The sequence below is a fragment of the Erpetoichthys calabaricus genome, chromosome 2 (assembly GCF_900747795.2).
Source record: "Erpetoichthys calabaricus chromosome 2, fErpCal1.3, whole genome shotgun sequence".
Classification (NCBI taxonomy): Eukaryota; Metazoa; Chordata; class Cladistia; order Polypteriformes; family Polypteridae; genus Erpetoichthys; species Erpetoichthys calabaricus.
This window is the reverse complement of record NC_041395.2, coordinates 120497301-120518812: the sequence shown is the minus strand read 5'-3', so window position 1 is coordinate 120518812 and position 21512 is coordinate 120497301. Positions and strand designations below refer to the sequence as shown.

The following is a 21512-nucleotide window of genomic DNA, read 5'->3' as shown; positions in this document are numbered from 1 at the left end:
AGTGTGCATCCTAAAATCTTATTTAATATAGGTGAAGGGCGGACGACGATGCCAGACTGGGCACCAGCCATACGTGCGCAGCTGTCTCCCGTTCGAATCCCTCGGATGGACCAGGGATGCCAGGTACTACAGTCAAAATCCTCTCAACCAGGAAGCGAATCCACCGCTGTTTTGAGGTAATCTCCCATTATAAATAAACTACATTTCTTAGTCATTGTTAAATAATTTAACACTGTGAGGAATAGTCTTCACGCCCACACACGTTCGCCATGCTATTGCACAGTTTAAACGTGGACATGCACTTTTAAGATTTATCACAATATACTACAATACACAACAATATACTATACTAGTTATGTATACAGTACACTACAGTATATTATACTAATCAAGTAAATTACGCAGCCCTAGGTAGGGCTACAATGGTATTCAAATACTTCAAATTATTCTGATGAAATATCCTTTCTGACTTCCTATTTGTATTCCATACCATCTGCAAAACAATATCATATTTAGGCACCTTTTGTTATCCAAATCAGGTTGAAATATTTCACCTGATAAACAAGTATATTTATGAAAAAAACGAGTGAATGTATAATTTAATGATATTAAAGTTAAATAATATTAACGTTTAAAGAACTTGCTGCATGTTAACCTTCCCTGGGAAACACCATTGTAAACATGCAAATACAACGTTCTGTGATCTGATATACAATATAGTTTCATTTTAAAATAGAATAACTCAGGATAGTGTTTGTCCCAAAATATAATACATGGCCACTGTTTATTTACAAGCCAAAATAGTAAAGCACAAGTAATAATTTAAATAATAAAGACACTACATATAAACTCTATGTACTGCTGAATCTCTGTCTGCAGCTTAATGCTGTGGGAGCTGCCATTACAAATGGTAATGTTTACACAAAATACTTTATACTTAAAAAAAGATTTGATTTTAATCTTTTGAAACTATTACCACAAATTCACAGAACTCAGCAAGCTATTTGCAGCCCTAGACTTGCTTTCATGCTCAACTGGACTTCTGAATCTTGTTAATAACGTTAGATAATGAACTAGGCTGGCAGTGGGGTGTTATGAGCATGCCAATGTCAAAAGACCCAACAATTCCAAAGCATGCCGACCTATAGCCAATCAAATGCAAACTTCAAGGTGGGTGGGTGGAACCATGAGAGATGGCTGTTGCAATGTACAGTATTCTGGTTACTGCTGTATAAGACTTTAATTGAGCATTTGGGGATGAAGAAAACATGGAAGGTATTCTCGATTAAGGTAATTCACATGAAAAATCCCCCTTATTTTTCAGAAAGCTACCCATGGTATATTTTTGTACTCCCTGTATTATCCCATGAAACTCTTCCCTCCCATGATGCTGATTTCCCCCCAACAAATGAGGGGAGTCCCCCCGACCTGGCGACACTGCAGTGGATTTGCATCCCATCCAAGGCTGGTTCCCACCTAGCATCCAGTGCTGCTTGGATAGGGCATCAATTCCTTGAGACCCTGAAATTTAGATAGAAAATGGATGACTGGAACAAATGAGTCTGCAAGTATAGGCATGGTGTTTTATAGAATGGCTGCAGGCACTAAAGAAATGAAAAAGAAATGAAATGAGCCAGTGGCATTACTTGAAGAATGGGCACTTGTATCAGGACAGATGCTGTACCATGGTTCAAGCATAATGTCATCGTGCCTTACTTTTGGACATCTTTATTACTTTATAGTGTCACCAAAAAACAAAAAATGAGAACAAGTATTTCAGGGTAGGGATGCTGTGATACCAGACTTTTTGTATTTGATACAAATACCAGTGACTTTTCACAATACTCAATATCTATTTGATACCAAAGCAAAATTCCATTCAATGGCTTTTTATTAAAAGGACCATCATTATTCAAGTGAACAAAGTTGTGTCCTTTTGTGTAATAGAATATAAAAATGTATAAATACTAGTAGTAACAACTACATTAAAATACAAAGACATATATCCATCAAATACTTTTTTTTAAGTAATTTAGAACTGACATTTATAAATATCAAAATGTTATTCAGGACTTGAATTTTAATGTGTGATGGACATGAGAATTCCCTCAGTTTAACAACAAATGGAGGGAATTTTATAATCTTGGAGGGTTTTCAGCATAGTGTTTATAAGGGATGATATTTTCATGGACCACCTGATGTATTTTACCATGTGCATTTCAAATGAATTTCCTGACATTTTCTCCTTTAACTGAAAAATACAACCTAAAGTCTACACTTAAAATGAAAATGCAAACATTATTATATTCGTACTGTTAAATTAGTGAATTCCAAGACAATTTAGAATAATTTAGTTTTACAAAACTGTTTAAAGTTGTTTTGGTTAAGAACATGCTTTTAAAATCTGCTTTGTCAGAGAATTCCTCGGTTAACATCATTAGCTGGTTAAAAAACTTACTGAAGAGTAATATTTAATGGACATGTCCAAATAATTTTAATTTTATAGTGTCACAAAACCCTGGTGCTTTAATTACTATTCTACCCCTCCTTTTTTTAGATTTGTGTAAATTTACATTTCCTCTGTAAAATCAAACTTCCTTTTTTCTAATAAAGGAAAAGAGCTGCCATGTGCCCAGGCAGTTTTACATTAATCCCTTATTTCTGAACTCTAGTGAAACACCCATTATTGTACTTTTCCTCAGTATCTTTATATGACTAATAAGACTTTTTTATTGCTTTGCCTGTGTACAATGCAGTATTAGAAAATTAATTGGACCTACTATAGTTCAGCTGGTAATTTGCATTACATTTACCAATATACATTTCAAATGTATAACATGCTTTCACTCCATTCATTACATATTAGGGGTTATACTCAAGAAAATTCGTTTGACTTCAAAAAAACAAATGAATGACATAAATATAGCATTTGCATTTTCATATTTCATGGTTAAGATTTTGGGTCTGACCATTACCTTCTAGAGTAATCCTATACAGTAATCCCTCGCTATATCGCGCTTCGCCTTTCGCGGCTTCACTCCATCGCGGATTTTATATGTAAGCATATTTAAATATATATCGCGGATTTTTCGCTGCTTTGCGGGTTTCTGCAGACAATGGGTCTTTTAATTTCTGGTACATGCTTCCTCAGTTGGTTTGCCCAGTTGATTTCATACAAGGGACGCTATTGGCAGATGGCTGAGAAGTTACCCAACTTACTTTCTCTCTCTCTTGCGCTGACGTAGGGGGGTGTGAGCAGGGGGGCTGTTCGCACACCTAGACGATAGGGACGCTTGTCTAAAAATGCTGAAAGATTATCTTCACGTTTGCTATCTTTTGTGCAGCTGCTTCCTGAAAGGACATGCTGAACGGTGCTTCGCATACTTAAAAGCACGAAGGGCACGTATTGATTTTTTTATCTGTCTCTCTCTATCTCTCTCTCTCTCTCTCTCTGTCTCTGCTCCTGACAGAGGGGGTGTGAGCTGCCGCCTTCAACAGCTTTGTGCCGTGGTGCTTCGCATACTCAAAAGCCAAACAGCACCATTGATTTGTTTGCTCCTTTGAAGAGGAAGATATGTTTGCATTCTTTTAATTGTGAGACTGAACTGTCATCTCTGTCTTGTCATGGAGCACAGTTTAAACTTTTGAAAAAGAGACAAATGTTTGTTTGCAGTGTTTGAATAACGTTCCTGTCTCTCTACAACCTCCTGTGTTTCTGCGCAAATCTGTGACCCAAGCATGACAATATAAAAATAACCATATAAACATATGGTTTCTACTTCGCGGATTTTCTTATTTCGCGGGTGGCTCTGGAACGCAACCCCCGCGATGGAGGAGGGATTACTGTAACTTGCACTCAAGAAGTGCTAGAAGACGAGCAAACATGTCAACCGCCTTGATGTGGAAAACTTAAAAGACAAGGCCGTGGCAGAGCAGTATCAAATGGAGCTGCGAAACTGGTTCAAGCTACTTTACGTCGTCACTGATACAGACATTGATGGGATATGGGAACAGTTCAGAGATACAGTGGTGAAGAGCGCAGAGTGATAAGTCATCAAAGAGGAAGATCCAAAGTACAGTTTATACAAGATTGGTTGTGGAAACTCTTCGATGAGTAGAAGGCAGTCAGAGCAAAATAAGAGCAAGCAAGCACCCAGGAAGAAAGAGAAGGAGGAGAGAGAAAGTATCATGAATTGGACTGCCAGAGGAAGCATTGTTGTTGAACTGAATGGAGATTTCCTGGAGAAGAAAGGTGCAGAAGCTCAAAAAGCAGCTGCAATAACCAACAGCAAGGTGTTATACCACATCGTGTATGATTTAACAGGAACAAACTATGAAAGCCCTAGGAAGAACCAGGATGGAAAAAATTCTACTCACAAGGGAAAACCAGGGCTGCTGGTGGGAAGAACACTTCAAAGAGATGCTCAACCAACTGAAACCCACAATGACCTATGATTTTGGCGCACTACAGCCCATGCCTGAATTGCCGGTGAAGACAGTGGAGATCATGCTTAACAAAGTACAAAGAGCAAATAAACACCTGAAAAACTAAAAGCCACAGAAAGAGACTAAGTAACAGTGTAACTTATGAAATATAAAGGTACTATTCTGGGGAAAGCTTAATTGGGGATGTGTAACAACTGCTTGTGGGAAGTGAGAGTACCAGCGGAATGGAAAAGAAGAGTCAGTGTCAAGTTACCCAAGGAAGGTAATACTAACGTGGCGTCACAGTACTGTCTGTCTCCAGGGATGGCTTTCTACCACATACTGCTGCAGAAACTATAGGCCACACAAGAACAAGCTGGCTTCTGGCAGGGCTGGTCCTGCTTCAAGCTGAGCTTTATTTTGAGAAACATCATTGAGCAAATTGTTGTGTTTCAGAAGCCACTACTATTAAATTTAATCAATTTAAAAATAGTTTTCAACAGTACACACTGAAACTCTATATAGGAAATCGTGAGGCATTATGGCTTCTTCTGGGACCTGTACTGAAATTCATTGTGGTGTATCAGGACCGAAGATGAATTTACAACCAAATTCACCATTGAAATGGGCATGAGATAAGGGTGTATCTTACCATCGCTCCTGTATATGCTAGCTGTGGACTTTGCCATGAGAAGGATGATCACGAGTATACAATGAGGAATTCCTTGGACCATCCAGAACCGACTGTTGATTTGACCAACCAGATTGAACTGGAGACTAAAAAGATTGGCCTGCATGTTAATGGCATGAAGATGAAAGTCTTGAAGATAAATCACACCTTGCAATTATGCATCATAGCAGGAAGCAGAATGGTCAAAGAGGTGACTGGTTTCACCAACCTGGGCAACACCATCATGAAAAACAGCAGTGCGGATGAATTGGGTCAACAAAATCATTTGACCATGTAGTGAAAGTACAACTATACAAAAGCATCATGGTACTAATGGCGATATATGTGCATGAAATATGGAGGGTGATGACAGGATAGCCCATCGACTCAACACATTTCAACCAAGGTGTGTATGACACATATTACTCATCACATATTGCAACCACTTTGTCAATTACGAAGTGCCAAGCCTATTGAAACTGGAAAAGATTGTCACTGTAGACTGTTCCTGCCAGTCAAGGGGGATGGGGGCACTCTGTAAAACTGTACCATAATTATAAGTGTGGTATACTAAATTTCTTATAAATATAATCTTAAAATCCATTTTTATTTCTTTATACTATATAAAACCTGTCTGCATTCTGGGATTATGATGAGAAATTTAACAAAATTTTTAGCTGTTCAGTATACTTTCACGCAGAAAACCATCTAAAAGAAGTATCTGTATAATCATTAGCTGTGCAGATGTTAATGCAGTCAAGGGTAGAATATGCGTCACGGTTGTACAGATACTGTTGTTTGTGGAATGCAGAATCTGTACAGGTACGCTGTAATAATTCTATGAATATGGCCATTTAAGTATATGATGTCAGATGTGTGTAGATTATTAAGGTGTAATGTTACTTCGGACACAGTCTGTGTGTGAAACATCAAGAAATAGTCTCTTTTTATAAAATAGTTAAGAGGCAAAAACACTAACTATGCAAACATAATCTATTTTCAATGAAAATACATTTATATTTGGATGTACTAATTAGTCTGAAGCAGTGTGTTATACATTTTTTATACTTCATCCGTCATTTAATACATGTTTCTACTGTGGCCACAAGCTTATATCCCAGTGGGTTGCTGTGGGTGAATGTAGAAGTTCACCAGGTTACTCGTCTTAGTACTGTAGCCCAAATAACCCTAAAGGTCATTTCAAAGACAGCTGACCTTGGCTGGTGAGGCCAGACAGACATTAGTCCTTGAAGGTGAGTTTGATAAAAGGCTTCATGAAAGCTAAAACATTTTTAAAAGAACTTAAATAACTTGATCACTAAAGAAACTTTCCAAGTGCTCTGTATGTGGTATATACTGGCTAGGACAAGGTAAGACTAAACCCTAGCAGTAGTGGAAAGCACAGTATACATTGTAAGAGACTAGGGGTCGCTGTTGCCCCTTTAACCCCAACAGAGAGATGCTCAGGACACGTAGTAAAAACAATATGAAGTGTTTTAATTATTGTCTTCTCAATACTAGTACCCTTCAAGTAAACAGGCAAATAATCAAACAATAAGCACAGTTCTCTCTATATATCTCCTCCACACCTCCCAGCAAGCTTCGTCCACCTCTACCCGACTCTGGCTTCCCTTGCTGGGTCTCCAGTAGTCCTTTATATAGTTCTTGAGATGTAGAACTTGACTTTTCCTCAGTCTGGAAGTACTTTGGAGCTTCTGTCCTCGTGACTTGGGAGTACTTCCGGGCTATGGATGAGGTATGACTCCTCCTGTCCTTTCACAGCTCCCCCTGGCGGCACCCAAGGTACCCAACAGGGCTGAGCAACCGAACTCCAAGTCCCAGGATTCCCTGTGGGAATCTGGGGCACCGCTACACTCCAGGGGAGCTGGCATCTAGTGTTTTGGGGGAGGCAGTGTCCACATGTAGCTGCCTTCCCCCATCCTTCCATTTCAGGGGCGTCCCGGCTGGGCTGAACTGCCGGATGTCTGTCACAACATGAATAAGTAAGTCATGAGTAACACACTCTGAGGAGCTTGCAAACTAAATGGTCAGAAAATAACATCCATATGAATATTAAAAAATATGTGAATGTTATAGTATTAAGCAGTCAAATAGGAAAAACAGTTTAAACTAAATTAGTTCAACACCACCTTTCTTCTGTTGATGCCATAATATCAGTATTTTACTGTGTCTATAAAGTACAAGGTATTTTACAAAGTCCACTTAACAACCGGCAAAGATTTAAACAAAGGACCCCAGAACTCTATGCCGCAATGCCCTTTTACTAAATAATCTAAGCAAAAATATTTTCACTGAAAAATACTTTTAAAAGTACAAAATCTAAATAATCTGCTAATATACAGTAATGAGAGAATTTATAAAAAGTTTTTTACACCTCAGAACGCTAGATAGGGTGCCATATAATTTTAACTCAGTTATCCTTCTGTTCTAATCAAGAGTTGTCAGTATTACATCTCCATGACAAGAAAACACACATAGAATGGAAATGATATAAAAGCTCCAGCTCACCATGTTTAGACTCTAAGACAGTTAAAGAATATTTGGAGAAAATCCATGTGATTATGAGGAGAATTCCAGCAGCCATCCCCTTACCCTACATGTCTTTCTCCACACAAGCACTGAGGAACACATGCAGAGGCTTATGTGATCCACATCCATGTAACTAATTTGTGCACAGAGTCACAATCCTTTTCCAGACACTCTTGTATTATAAACACCTTTTTTTCTTAAAATTTCTTTTTGTGGTCTATGTTTTTTCTGGAACAACAATATTCTCTTAAAAGATGAAGTCACATAAATTAAAAAAAAAATCACTTTTTTTTTTTTGAAAGTATCTATTTATGTTCTCCAGTATTTTGTAAGCTAGGCCTTAAGACTTTATAATGGCAGTTAAGTGGTTTTAAGCAGCATGCCTTTGAAATAATTGGGAAAAAGTCTAAACTGAGCCTGCAAAGCCAAGATATTTAGAAATGCAGAACCATGTGATGCTGTGTGTGTCAGTACTGACAGTGTAGGTGGTGTCAGATTTGCACATTTTCCATAGATTCCTGAAACGAAATCTCCATTTTAAATCTGAAATTACTTGAGTGCTAAATCTAAAGGTCACTAAGTCTGTATTAAGTATGGTTTTCTAGCTGGCAGGTGGACAGGGTGGTAATATTCAAACAAGGTGCCAACATCCAATTATGAAGAGATCCAGAATTTTCAGCCAAGCAGAGCTACAGTATATTAACTTGAGGCAGTATATGCTGATGAGTGGCTGTCAGGCAAAATCCAATCACACATCAGTGCCATCTCATTAACATAGTAGATATCTGCAGCCAAGGCATACCCTCAGACTGTCTTGCTATAGTTAATTTGTTTTTAATTGCAAACTTTGGGGTGCTGAGGAAATCCCCTATCCCTCGACAAACCAACACCAATGAGTTAGGACATATAAATATGAGAAACTCTTTTTTTTTTTTTTTGCTGAAATGTCACTATGGTACTTGGTAGAATTAAACTAGCAGGTTGGCAACAAAATGCTGCTGTTGTTTCTATACAAGAGTTTTTACTGAAGCACACTTCACCAACTTCCAAAATAAATACCTCAGAGAAAATGGTTTTGCAAAATAAATGACTGTAAATTACTATTTACATAAGCAATAAACAAAATGAAACCATGTGGTTATAGTTTGGTGATAGGTCTTTATTTTCAGTGGGCTCTTCATCATGTGTGCCTAATGAGAGCTTTTGTTTTATTCACCACACTTAAACATAATATACTCAGAACTGATGATTGTCAATTTACAGTCTCCTACAATGTATCTATTTACTATGTCAGATATACTGTAAATGCTTGCTTGAAGCCATATAATTTCATAAGAATACTATTTGCTGTCTTTTCTGATGAGTGATGCCTTTTTGTGCTATTTCTGAATTTTTTCCCTGTCCAATTTGCTTTAAAGCACCTGCAATTACATGGCAGTCCTAAATCCGCACATCCAGTGATTTCTTCACAATATACAGAATGCATGTTTTCAAGTGATGTATTCTCATTTTACTGTATAGTAAATTAGTAGTGAACAGTTCAGCAGCAATTTGCATTAAAATGCACATTTGCTGAGAATATATTGTGGTGCATTAAAATAGACATTCTACAAATTTAAGAAAATAGAAAATTCAACAATCATATATATATATATATATATATATATATATATATATATATATATTTGCCTGTTCATTTCCTACATTATTTTTTTACCAGGAAAAAAAATGCAAGAAGCTCCAAACCCATCCTACTAGCTTAAGAAGCAAGTAGGAGCCAACCCTGGATGCAATAGTAGTCCATCATATCCTATACTCATATAATGTATGCATAAACTCACATGGACATTTTGGAAATGTCCAGTGAAACCTAACCAGATGGCTGTGGATCTGAATGCATGGAAAAACACACAAGAACATGTAAACTCCCAGTAAGGAATCAGACCAGTCCTAGTCCTAACATGTAAAATAATAATACTATATATTATTTACTATAATATTTTCTGTGAGAAAATATATCTCAAATATATCAAGCAATCAGATAACACAGAGCTCTCCATATAGTTTATATATTAACCTGTAACACTTCATATGTCTACTTTAGCAATGGCGAGAAGCCACTTGCAGTAGGCTGGTGCTCCAATCTAACTTCTGAAATCAAATATTGCTATTTAATTATTATCTTCCATTACATTTATTTATTTTTCTATCCACCATGAATGTGTGTCAGGTTTGCTACAGTAGTAATAAACCTGTTGTTTTCTTGACTGTGAAATGCAGGTATTTTTACTGATCCATTCAGTTATTTTGAGGCAGACTTACCAAAATTAAATTGGAATTTAAACTGATTCCCCAAAGGTTTAAATCTGAATGTGCGTGTTCAGGAGCGGACGTGGGACTTGATTGTACTGTTACATGATTTTCCAATGGATACATCGTGAAGTAGCAGTGGAAATGAATGTTAAGATCACCTTATAAATGAGACCCCTGGTGTTTGGCATCATGGTTAATCACCCCTCTGGGTTTTACTAATGCCTACTTGGAAACAATTCTGTGTCACCAGCAATGACTTTGCAGTTTGAAAGTAATATGAAATTTCATTTTTTCCTCCTCTTTCAGTGGAAGCTTTAATGTTGCACACATATAAAATAAGGCATTTTTGATTAAAAATATTAGTATATTTTAAACAGAAACTATTGTCAGGGTTTACTTTGACAAGTGAAACTCACTATATGAAAATACTTTGAAAATAAAGTCTACCCTCAGTCTTTATGAAATGTTGATTCAAATTTCAGAAGAGTCTTCTTTAACAAAGGACCTTCGTCATTTAAGGCAAGCCTTGAATTTATTGCTGATGATAAATTGTCTGTTATTGTGGCCTTTTCTTAATACAATACAGTGCATGCAAGCCAGTAGTGATGTTAGAGGACACTGGCAAAAGCCCAGAAATATAACAAGAAAAAAGTCCCCACCCATTATAACTCATAGCTTGATTGGCTAAACCTCTGTCTCCCTTAAAATCTGCTGTAATTAATTTGAATAAGAAACACCTTTGGGGCAGACAACAGCTCCTTTCAGATATACCTAACCACCCTAGGAATTTGACATTATATTGATGGATCGAAGGCAGGTGACGGCCAAAGAAGACACACTTGATATCCCTAGAGCCTCGATCTACATATTTTCTAGATCAATACCTGTTAAGTGTGTTCCCTGACTTACGTTTATTTTCATTTCCGTTGTCCTCTTTAGTTTTTTCTGATATATTACTTCTCATGTGTTTTTGTTGATTATGTAAATTGTATTAATATTCTGTTTATTTATTATATAGTATCTATGTATGATGTGTTCTCCTTTGTTCCTTGTGTTTTGTGGGTGGAACCCCAGGACGTGGATTATGGATCAGGACTTATTGTTGTGGGTATGGTACATTTTATTTTTGCTCCTTTTTGATTAAATCTAAATACATGTTTGTTTGTTTTTTAAGATTCTTTGAGGATCTGTTTGTTTGTTTTTTAAGATTCTTTGAGGATCTGTTTTTCAAGCCAAAGGTTTGATTGTTTTCCTTTCTCTCAAGAGGTCTTGGTATAATTTGAAACATTTAAAAGAATTTTGGGGCTGGGATAAACTAAAGCCTGCCAGTAGAGTTTGGAGTGAGGTTGCCTGGGGTGAGTCCTATCTTTAGGTAGGCCTCACACCCTTGTGCTATTTTGAGTACACTTGATTCACAGGAATACATAAAGACCTAATATAATCTATGGAAATCTATCACTATGGCATACATGTAAACAAAGCAATCTGCTTGAAGCAATTTCACAACCACCAATATTGAGTGACATATATTTAAGTTTATGATTAATTTGAAACTTTTCACATCGGATATACAGTAAGATTAAAGTGTTAAAGAAAGAAAAGGTAAAGAAAAGTTTAAAGTGGATGTGGCTTTACACTTCACAGCCAACATGTCAGTAAATGGAAGCCTTCCATTAGTATTACAGTGATCCCTCGCTATATCGCGCTTCGCCTTTCACGGCTTCACTCCATCGCGGATTTTATATGTAAGCATATTTAAATATATATCGCGGATTTTTCGCTGCTTCGCAGGTTTCTGCGGACAATGGGTCTTTTAATTTCTGGTACATGCTTCCTCAGTTGGTTTGCACAGTTGATTTCATACAAGGGACGCTATTGGCAGATGGCTGAGAAGCTACCCAGCTTACTTTTCTCTCTCTCTCTCTTGCGCTGACTTTCTCTGATCCTGACGTAGGGGGATTGAGCAGGGGGGCTGTTCGCACAGCTAGACGATACGGACGCTCGTCTAAAAATGCTGAAAGATTATCTTCACGTTGGCTACCTTCTGTGCAGCTGCTTCGTGAAGCGACATGCTGCCCGGTGCTTCGCATACTTAAAAGCACGAAGGGCACGTATTGATTTTTTTATCTGTCTCTCTCTCTCTCTCTCTCTCTCTCTCTCTCTCTCTGTCTGCTCCTGATGGAGGGGGTGTGAGCCGCCACCTTCAACAGCTTTGTGCCGCAGTGCTCCGCATACCTAAAAAGCCAAACAGCCCTATTGATTTGTTTGCTCCTTTGAAGAGGAAGATACGTTTGCATTCTTTTAATTGTGAGACAGAACTGTCATCTCTGTCTTGTCATGGAGCACAGTTTAAACTTTTGAAAAAGAGACAAATGTTTGTTTGCAGTGTTTGAATAACGTTCCTGTCTCTCTACAACCTCCTGTGTTTCTGCGCAAATCTGTGACCCAAGCATGACAATATAAAAATAACCATATAAACATATGGTTTCTACTTCGCAGATTTTCTTATTTCGCGGGTGGCTCTGGAATGCAACCCCCGCGATGGAGGAGGGATTACTGTATACTGTATACTAATGGGGGCGGCACGGTGGCGCAGTGGGTAGCGCTGCTGCCTCGCAGTTGGGAGATCTGGGGACCTGGGTTCGATTCCAGGGTCCTCCCTGCGTGGAGTTTGCATGTTCTCCCCGTGTCTGCGTGGGTTTCCTCCGGGGGCTCCGGTTTCCTCCCACAGTCCAGAGACATGCAGGTTAGGTGGATTGGCGATTCTAAATTGGCCCTAGTGTGTGCTTGGTGTGTGGGTGTGTTTGTGTGTGTCCTGTGGTGGGTTGGCACCCTGCCCAGGATTGTTTCCTGCCTTGTGCCCTGTGTTGGCTGGGATTGGCTCCAGCAGACCCCCGTGACCCTGTGTTCGGATTCAGCGGGTTGGAAAATGGATGGATGGATGGATGTATACTAATGCATGTTTGTGTATTTTATTGTTATTTTTATTGTTTTTGGGTTATATGTCTTATTGTTATGTATTTTCCATTACATCTAATATGTTGTTCTGTCTTTTTACATATACTACTGTTCCTCATTCTTTGTAGGTGGATGCACAGGATGAGGGGCCACCCTTGGGCTATTTTAGTTAGCTGAGAAGGCTCAAGAGCAGGAGATCATTTCATTTATTAGTGAGTATTCATGAGAACTGCTATTTTTCATTGGATCTACTGTTTTTTGTGACCTTCTTACTTCTGGTTAAGGATTCTGATTTCAGATAGTGATTTCAGATAGTGTTTTTCAACTTGTTTTCTCTTTAGGATTGCCTTTTTTGGCAACTCCTTTTGTCACTTTTTAGTTTGTTAAGTGTCTTTCTGTATTTTTCTATTTTTGAAAAATAAACCTTCAATATATAAAGATTTCATGTTACCCTTTTTGTTCATCAGCCAGGAGTTGATGGTTATCCTCCCTCATTGTGGGATTTTTTGATATTTTTTGTTTTGTGTTGTTTTTCAGCTCCACATATTTGTAGGCCTGCTCTGGCTGAAGCCCCAGCAGGTAGTACTTAGCACCTAGCAGAGCTTAGCTGAGCCTCTTCTGGGCAGGTTAGTTAGGTCCTTCTACTTAGCTACTGTTTGCAGGCCTCACACACATTTTGCCTTTTGAAGACTCCATTTCATGACAGTTCGCAGCAATAGCAGTGCATTCAGGAATTTCAGGAAGAAGTGACGCACAAGTGAAACGGGTGGCAAAATGATAATTCATATCTTTGCTTCTTCATATTTTTATAGTTTTTTCATCCATAGTTTTTTATGTATTGGATATGTGTGAGAATCAACTACATATTGTCAAACATGTTTTAACTATTAACTATTTTTTAGATAAAAATTAAATTAAAATATTGTTGGTTATGGAAATTATATGCAAATTTTAGGATTCTTCACTTTATAACTGTGAATCCTACTGTATTTGTGAGTGGTTAATATTCTTGGGTTCTATGCATGAAAGAAGCCATTAAAGACCAATTCAGTAGGATCTTTGGTTATTTCCCATTGGCCAATAGGAATAAATCCTTTTTACTGCCTTTCTGTAATTAATTAATCTATACCTTTTTAAAGTAAATTCAATTACAAGACATGAAATATAATGGTAGTTTAAGAAACAATAAGTAACTTCTTTCTGTGGAGATTTACTAGATTTCATTCATAGTTTTTCTTTGGCCTTCACTTATGCCTTTGTATTTTAAAATTAAATAATCAGACTGGATGGTGCAGACAATCCTTAAAGTAAGAAGATAATTATGTGTTTTTAAATATGGCTGAACTTGTTCTTTAAAAAAGAGAAAAAAGCAAAATAAACAAGTTACATGTTTTAATTTAGTTGCATGTTCTTTTTTTGTTTATGTGAGTTTCTGATTTTCACCCACAAGTCAATATGCCTTGAATGACTACAAAGTCTATGACAAAATATGTGTATGTGTGTAGTTATGACCTCTTATGAATTGGTGTCCCAGCTAGAGATAGTTTTTAAAGGTTCTCTGCCACACAGATCAGAAAATGAATGGACAGAAACATGCTGTGCTGAGTTGTGATGCTGAAAAGGCAGAATGAGCTGACGGATCCAAATGGTAAGCATAATAAAATTAGGAAATTTGAACCTGAAATACATTTCTGAACAAACAGGAGACAGGAAGGGTAAGGCTGGCTTTCATAATTGATGTCCACAAAATGAAAGACGCAGAACAGATTGGCAGCGACATGCTGCCAGGATTGGAGCTGGATGAGTCATCACAAATACCATCTCAGCTTATCATATCCGATTTTAAAACTGACCCATTTAGAAAAAAAGTATGCAGATGTGCATAAGTGTCTGTTCACACACAGTACATGTCTGAAGTATACAGAAATAAATGCAGAGTTATGCATGTGAGTATAGAAATATATATACTCGTGGTGATTAATATTCTTAAAGCTTGTTCCCAGCTATTTGATCTCCAAAGCTGACAATGAAAGTTCCATTCCAGTGAGTGAGCAGCTCCCATACCTGTCAGAAATCATTTTCAACTTAGCAGGCTGAAGCCCAATTCCCTCACGCCCAACAATGAGCCACAGCAGCAGTGCAGCATAATCAAGTCTGACTTCATCTATAGGTGAAATCACTGGTGACTAAATGAGCGCAGCGTAGGCGTAAGAGCAACCTGTGAATTGCATCACTCTCTTGGAATCACAAAGGAAGGTTTATCACCAAGTTCAAGTTATGAGTACATCTTGAATATTTCAGTGTCAGCTGGCTTGTATAGATGCTCTCATAGTGCATTCTTTTAAAAAGCACCGTATACATATTTGGCTGAGATCTCGCTTTTTCTAATATTTTTTTCCTGTTAATTCAAACCATCATTTGCCTGATGCCTGCATTCTGATGTACATTGAATACACTGCCTTACTTTGCTTACTCAGTGCTCTATATCAACTAATGTAACCTATCAATATTATTAAAATACTGTTTTTCTGTTCTCCAAATGGCCAGACATTCAATCCATATGTTTAAAGTTGAAAATGCTGAAAAAAAAACAAAAAAAAACTCCGCTAATGAAGTTATTTCTTCCACTTATACTTGCTGCTAGACGCAGCTGCCAACATTGCAAATTAATTAGTAATTAGTCCCTTTTTCCACACTGTCTACCTAATTTATATTATCAAAGAGATAGGGTGATTTAAAATGGATTTAACCCCGATATTTTCTAAAGCAAATTGGTGATGACCCACACCACCTTTCAAGGAGCACCAGCTGTCAGCCCCGCTCCCTGACTCTCTACCTTTGTAATTAGAGGTTTAAACATAACTCTTATATGATTTTTTATCGGCCATGTGTGCCCACAATAGTTCAGCTAGTGAGAAAATATAATTTGGGGTCTTGGGGAGATGGAGTGCATCCTGGCACTGTCGAGTGCAAGGTAGGAATCAGCCTTGGACAGCACAGCAGTCCATACAGTCTAGTATGGAACTTCCTAGAAATTCAGTTCCATCCTTACTACCCCTAGAAATATATTATGTGGATTTTCAAATGTATTTTCTAATATAACCAAAATCAATTCTTTTCTTTCTTTCCTTAAAACCTCATTTGGTTCATATGAAATATGTGCTAAGGAAACCCAAAAAATATATGGATGTCTTTGTTTCTGCATTTATTATACAGCATAAAGAAACAGCGGTTAGCTTCTAATCTTGACAATACTGGACTGGTCACTATGTGGTGTTTACATGGTCGCCACAAGTCATATAGATTTTTTTCTCTGCCAACTCTAAGCTGGCCATGTGTAATAAGTGTTGGTTCCTGTTTGGCACCTGAAGCTGTCACAATAGACCTCAGCCATTACAAATCCGAATGAGGATACAGATAATGGACGGATGGGCAAGCTGTTTGAGTGGCGTGGTGGTGCTGTGGTTAACACTACTGCCTCACTCCTCTAGAGTTCTAATCCTGAAACAGCTAGTGCTCTGTATTTGTACCAATTTTCTGCAACTTTTCCAGTTTCCACCTATATCCCAGAAACTTAGTGTTAGTGTAAAGTGACCAAGTGTGTTTGTGTGATTGTGACCTTTGATAGACTGTTGCCCCATTCCACACACACAATGCTGCCTGAATAGGTTAAGGCTTTTTGCAACCCTGTAACGGAACAAATGAGTTCAGCAAATGATGAGTGTCCAAATTGGTATTCAGAATATAAAAAATGAGAAAGAAAATATTGTTTTAAATTAAACGGGTAGGCATCTTTTACTATATGCATATTACTACTATTATTAAAAGTGTGCTACAGAGATCCTATCAAGGGTTGGTTCTTCTTTTTGCCAATGCTGTTGGGTTAGGCTCTGGCACTCTGTTACCTAGAATCTGATTAAGCAGGATGTATATTGATTGAATATATATTTTCTGTCTAAATACAGTACACACTGTAAACATTTCTTAATGTATATTTTCTAAATATCAGTACATGTAAAATATTTGGCCATGCAGATCTGTATTTTAATTCCCAGATGGACTGAAACAAATGTAATCAAATGTTATATTTGAAAATGTATACATTTAAAAATCCTACAAATAGAGGCAGCCCTCTTAACAAGATTTTATAAAAAAATAAAAAATAGAAACTGAATTGCTTCTCCATGTTCAGGGTACCTTTCCTGCCATTTGGTCACTATCTTTGCTCACTTCATGTAGTGATTCGTCATAAGTCTTTACTACGTTAAGTTAAAAGCTTTCTTTCTAGAGATTTTTTTTGCTTTGCACAAGTTAGGTCGATCTTTGCACAAGTTAATATGACATCGTGTAAAGCACTTTGAGCTACATCGTTTGAATGAAAAAATGCCATAGAAATAAATGTTGTTGTTGTATCTCTTACAGTCATGTTTGTAATTTCACAATTCTATTATAAATTAGCATATGAAAATTAAGTCAAAATCAAGTTTCACAACAATTTCTTGAATTATGCCAAGGCCTGTTGGTACTGCAAAAGGAAAAAGGAGCATCTCTGGGAAAACATCCACTCGTCCATCCATTTCACACACGACAAATCTGTTTGAGACTTCCTATTCTTGTAGCACCTGACACATGGAGAGAACTAATATTGGATGTGGCACCTGTCAGGGCACACTTACCCATACCGGGGTAGTTCAGAGACACCAAATAACCTAACATACCTTTGGGATGTGGGGAAAAAACAAGAGTATCTGAAGAAAAATGAACAGAAAAACATGCAGAGAATGTGTGAACTCACAGGTAGTGCCTAAGCCAGAATTCATACCCCACGCTCTAGATCTGTGTGACCTCACTGTGCCACCCCTCCCAGAAAAGACTAGATGCCAAAACGAACCACACATTTCATGCCTGGTTACACAGTTACTAATAATTGTTTTTACAGTGGGAGAAAACCCACACAAATGGCAGACCCTTCGCAGAAGAAGCACCTCATCATAGGTTTGAAGCCAGCAGACTACGACTGGTGAGGTAGCATCATACTGCTGTACCACGCTGACAATGCATTGCCTCTTGATTAAAATATAAGTCTTCTAACCTGCTGATTAATAGGGTTAGAAGCAAAAAGAAAATCTTATAAAAAAAATTGGATTTTCTTTTTTTTTTTTTAACAACGACACAGCTGTGCCAGCAATGAATAAGTCATTGTATGAGAGCAGCTTGTTCTCTGAAAAAAAAAAGCGTACATTATCCTCACAATCTCTTGAAAATTTCATTTCAGAAACCAGTTATCGGATTGAAGAAGAAAGACCAGGAGGATTTTCCTTTCCCAAAGTACTTAGAGGTTCAACAAGTGCAAAGTTAAACATCACATTCAACTTCTAAGAAATGTCTCAAAAATCTAGTAAAACCATGAAATAAAACACTATGGAATATACAATAAGTGAAGTGCTTTGAGGAGCGGACACACACAGCTCCACTGTCTGACCTTGAAGGCTGAGATCACCTGAATACGGGAAAGACAATGTAACACATTTAGCTCATGTTTGATCTGGGCATCTGGATAGAACATGTCGCAGATGTGTCCCAAGTCCTCACTACATTTAAATCCATAAATTGGTTGGAATACAGTCACTATAAAATGTGTAAGAAACATTTCTATACATTCTTTTTTTTTTTACTTTCCATTATCATGTCTTAAAGTAACTTGAAGTAGAAGAACCTATGTACAAAGTAAAAGTAACAATATATAATCTTTTGGTGTTTAAGTCAGTCTTGTTAAACTGTATTTTATGAGGGGTAATCATTTTATATAGCACCTTTTAAAGAAAGCACTGTCAAAAGCACTTCTCATATAAGCTTTAATTTTTAATTTTTTTTTGTTTTCGCCCTTGCACTATTATCAGGGTAAGAGGCAGTGTCAGTTAAAACATACTATAGACTGGATAGCACAATTGGACTTTACAATCTCCAAATCCTGATCATGTAGTGAAGCAAATGGGAAAAAAACATAGTCTGCCTCCTCTTAACTACTGGTTTCGAAATTTTGCTTTGGCTGGGCTCTGGTATCCTGGCCTTGTTTGAGATCCTTCCCTGTATCCTGTGCAGTCCTGGCTGACATCAGACACTAAGTTGAATAAATGCATAATTAAAGTGGACAGATGGATGGCATTAGTGAATGGGGATGTTGGGTGGACAACAAGCTGACCTCACAATAACCCTTAGATCCTTACATCTTTTCCAGGGTGGTAACAAAATAGAAAATGTAAAATTTGTTACTATTCTCTCTATTAGAAAGTCAGAACAGTGCAGATACACTCTAGATAGTGATGCCTCTTCTCCCGGGATCTGTGTGTTTTATTTTCTTCCATATCTTAAATATATATGTATGTGAGTACCCCATAATAAATTCTCTCCACATCCAGGGTTGGTTCCTGCCTTGCCTACAGTGCTGCCAGGATAGTATATGGCTACGCATAACCCTAAAATTGGATTAATCAGGACTGGGAATTGGGTGGGAGGAATGAGTGGACAATTACAAAGTCTGTTGGAGTAAACTCCAGTGAAAACTCATATTCAAAGCCTAGATGTGAGAGCATCCAGAATGACACATATTTCTAGAAATAAAATGTTTGATGTACAATGTGGGTTGGGTGAGACTTCAAATGAGGAAGATGAGAGAATTTTAGTTAAAAGGAAAAAAACAGTTCAGTGACTACGCAGATGGAACATCCAACCACTTTGTGAATGTGCTCTTTCCAATATGGGGTTATAGCATCCGGTTCAAAAAATGAAACTGCACTGGACAGGCCAGAGCACAATCCACCCTCATTTGCACACCCACACTCTCCCAGAAAGGAACAGCTTTGAGTCACCACTTAGCCTAACAAGAACTGTGTGTCTTTCAGATGTACTGAGGGATGAATGGAATCCAGCTGTTTAAGGCCAAAGTACTTGCCTTTGCAACCATGGGAGACATGTGCAAAGCACTCACGACTCCTAAAATTAGATTCTGCCTACATCCTTAGATATAATGTAATAACAATACGTACAAAACATCACTTTTCTCTTAGAATGATAAATTTCAGCTGACCTCACTTTGCACTACCTCAGTGGCCTACAATTGCAGAAGAAGTGAACACTGTTGCCTGGATACTGGCCTAATTTGAGCTTCTACAGGAATGCATCAGACAGAAGCCTTTCTCCGGCATAACATGTACTGTTTTCTTCAAATGTGTTCAGTTAACTGTTAAGTAACAACACCTTGGAAACTGCAATTAGCATTAGGCTATTTGTAGCCTGCAACCCTGTCCCCCCCCCCCCCCCCCATTTTCTTTTTATAGTTAGGATGTCTAGACAGACAATCACAGAGGGTACAAAAAGTTCTGAGAAAAAGCTATGCAGAGAAAGGAAAAAAATTGATTCCTTGTAACCAGAAAAGGGTAAAACATTGTAAATGAGCTCCATCTCTTGTGTTCTTGTGCATATGTAATGTGATGAATTTGTGAGTGAATAAACCAAAAAAGCTGGCAATGCTACAACACTTACATTGCTACATTTATAACCCTAAGCCTAACCTCCACCTTGTAAAGCTTTGTATTCCATGCTATAGCATTCACTGCAAAGTAGGAAACTTCAGTCCCTGTCAGGACACACCCACACCTACTCATCCGTCTATCCATCCATCCATTTTCTGAACCTGCATAATCCAACTCTAGGTGTGTGAGGATTCATTAGGTATGCTAACATCGTGTGGCACACAGCAGGGCCCAGTCCCTAACAGGGTGCCAGTTCAGCACAGAGCACACTCACTCATTAAAACTGGCCGATTTACCTAACATGCAGGGTTTTATCATGTTGTGTAGACATGGAGAGAATATGTAAATTCAACATATATTGTAACAGAAGATTCAATCCTAGTACTCCGGAGCACCGAGGCAACAGCTTTAACCATTATATCACCATTGTTACTTTATATAGTACGTTATTAACAACACAATCTTTTTTTAAGAATATAAAAGGCAAACTTAGATTAAAATTGAGCTTTTAAGCAATACTTTGTACATTGGGTTATGGTGAAACAGTCCTGAAGTAAAGCCTAACAGGGCATCTCTACAAACACAGCAGTACAAACATAGGAATGCATGTATGAGAAGAGTATTTTGAATGCTGATTAAAGGGCTCACTAAGAACCCCTTTATTATTAGGGAAATAATCACCAGTGAAAGTAATTTACGTAATTTGAATTCTTCCCAAGACTAATCCCTAGGAATAGAGAGAGAGAGAGAGAAACTCTTAATCCCTTTTTTCACTGCGGCATAATAGGAGATGCTGTCATTGACGTCTTATCTATCAGTTCATTACAGCTTAAAGCAATTGTCATCAAACACATTAAACTGCATGGTGCTTTCTAAACACTAAGTGTAACTGTAAAGTGTATATGCATTTTTGCATTGCATGTATACATATACACTGGACTACATATTTATCTCAACATGTATATAACATTACTAAATACACAATGTGTTTATCCAGTGTAAAGGTGGGACAAGAATTGCAATGATGCTTTGATTGTGCTCAACAAGCTGGGATGTAATCAGCC

At 37.7% G+C, this 21512-nt stretch overlaps 1 protein-coding gene across 6 annotated transcripts in view; it reads right to left on the bottom strand.

Annotated features, from left to right (window-relative positions):
- Positions 1-21512, bottom strand: part of schip1 (schwannomin interacting protein 1) — a 982269-nt gene that overhangs the window by 45386 nt on the left and 915371 nt on the right. The window lies entirely within an intron of this gene.